Below are 2,788 nucleotides of genomic sequence, written 5' to 3' on the forward strand. Positions count from 1 at the left end.
TTCCTTATGTTACCCTGATCTTTCCTTTTGTTACCCTTTCCTTATGTTACCCTGGTCTTTCCTCATGTTACCCTGGTCTTTCCTTATGTTACCCTTTAGTTATGTTACTCTGGTCTGTCCTCATGTTACCCTGGTCTTTCCTTAAGTTACCCTGGTCTTTCCTCATGTTACCCTGGTCTTTCCTTATGTTACCCTTTCCTTATGTTAACCTGGTCTTTCCTCATGTTACCCTGGTCTTTCCTCATGTTACCCTGGTCTTTACTTATGTTACCCTGGTCTTTCCTTATGTTACCCTTTCCTTATGTTACCCTGGTCTTTCCTCATGTTACCCTGGTCTTTCCTTATTTTACCCTGGTCTTTCCTCATGTTACTCAGGTCTTTCCTCATGTTACCCTGGTCTTTCCTTATGTTACCCTTTCCTTATGTTAACCTGGTCTTTCCTCATGTTACCCTGGTCTTTCCTCATGTTACCCTGGTCTTTCCTTATGTTACCCTGGTCTTTCCTTATGTTACCCTTTCCTTATGTTACCCTGGTCTTTCCTCATGTTACCCTGGTCTTTCCTTATGTTACCCTGGTCTTTCCTTATGTTACCCTGGTCTTTCCTTATGTTACCCTTTCCTTATTTTACCCTGGTCTTTCCTCATTTTACCCTGGTCTTTCCTTATGTTACCCTTTAGTTATGTTACCCTGGTCTTTCCTCATGTTACCCTGGTCTTTCCTTAAGTTACCCTGGTCTTTCCTCATGTTACCCTGGTCTTTCCTTATGTTACCCTTTCCTTATGTTACCCTGGTCTTTCCTCATGTTACCCTGGTCTTTCCTCATGTTACCCTGGTCTTTCCTTATGTTACCCTGGTCTTTCCTTATGTTACCCTTTCCTTATGTTACCCTGGTCTTTCCTCATGTTACCCTGGTCTTTCCTTAAGTTACCCTGGTCTTTCCTCATGTTTCCCTGGTCTTTCCTTATGTTACCCTGGTCTTTCCTTATGTTACCCTGGTCTTTCTTTATGTTACCCTGGTCTTTCCTTATGTTACCCTGGTCTTTCCTTATGTTACCCTGGTCTTTCCTAATATTACCCTGGTCTTTCTTTATGTTACCCTGGTCTTTCCTAATGTTACCCTGGTCTTTCCTCATGTTACCCTGGTCTTTCCTCATGTTACTCAGGTCTTTCCTTATGTTACCCTGGTCTTTCCTTATGTTACCCTGGTCTTTCCTTATGTTACCCTGGTCTTTCCTCATGTTACCCTGGCTTTTGATTTCTCTGCCTTTTTTCCAGTTGTGAGTTTTGGCACATCACTTCCTGTTTGGAATTTTTCCCAGGTTCTTCTCAGGTTTTTGCCTGCCATTTGAGTTCTGTTATACTCACAGACATCATTCAAACAGTTTTAGAAACTTCAGAGTGTTTTCTTTCCAATACTAATTATAATATGCATATATTAGCAACTGCGACTGAGGACCAGGCCGTTTACTCTGGGCACCTCTGGGCACCTTTCATCCAAGCTACTCAATACTGCCCCCTGCAGCCATAAGAAGTTTTTAAGGTTTAAAAATGTAATGTGTGGATTTTTTTTCCCCTTCATGTTACAAAACATATTACAGCTCCAGCAGGACAAACCTGCACTGTAGGTATGAAGGTGTGCAGGTGTCTGTTCCAGCCCAGCACTAACACTGTAGGTATGAAGGTGTGCAGGTGTCTGTTCCAGCCCAGCACTAACACTGTAGGCATGAAGGTGTGCAGGTGTCTGTTCCAGCCCAGCACTAACACTGTAGGTATGAAGGTGTGCAGGTGTCTGTTCCAGCCCAGCACTAACACTGTAGGTATGAAGGTGTGCAGGTGTCTGTTCCAGCCCAGCACTAACACAACTGATTATTAATGTGCGTTTTATTGCTGGGCTGAAATCGAAATCTGCTCACCCAGTTGATCAACGTTCACCCCTTCTGGTCTGGACTAGATTTTGTTCAGCTGAGATTATGATTTAGTAATAATAGCCAATTTACTACAGATGTCTGACATTGTCACGACTTCCGCCGATGTTGGTGTTCGGGCGGTCGACGTCACCGACCTTCTAGCCATCGCTGATCCTCTTTTCATTTTCCTTTGGTTTCGTCTTGTCTCGTATCACACCTGGTTCCAATCCCATTCCATTACATGTTGTGTATTTAACATTCTGTTCCTCCTCATGTCCTTGTCGGCGATTGTTTGTCTGTAAGCATTGTGCAAGTTGTGGTCTGGTGTGCGAAGGGTTTTGTACCCACTTGTATTATTTTGTATAGTTCGGTTTTCTGAGTTTTTGAGCACTTAATTAAGACTGCTCTGTTTACACCAAGTTGTATCTCCTGCGCCTGACTTCCCTGCCACCAGCACACACCCTTACAAACATTTACAAATGAGTTAAGTTTATTTATACATTTTGAAATGATATGGTTGATTCTTTCAATGTTGATTTATTGAAATAAAGTGTTTTTTAACTGTACATTTAAAACTATTATTCAAGATTAATTACTGTCCATGTTCATTGATCACGCATCACCATTCTGCAATAAAGAAGGGGAAGTGGATCTGTCTGTAATTTCTCTGGGTTTCTGGGTTTTCACTCTGTCTCAGGACATCCGCTACGTGAATCTTGCAGCTAATCATAACGGCATGCATTACCGATGCAGCCGTAGACCTACAGATCTCTTTTCACCCACCATCAACACCCAACGATCCTCCTCCATGCCGTAGACAGAGTGAACTATGTCTCATGAATTAAAGATTTTCAAGCAAACACATGCTCCTCAACTGATT

This window comes from Oncorhynchus mykiss, chromosome 19 (genome assembly GCF_057628025.1).
Source record: "Oncorhynchus mykiss isolate SJ-2025 chromosome 19, ASM5762802v1, whole genome shotgun sequence".
Taxonomy (NCBI): Eukaryota; Metazoa; Chordata; class Actinopteri; order Salmoniformes; family Salmonidae; genus Oncorhynchus; species Oncorhynchus mykiss.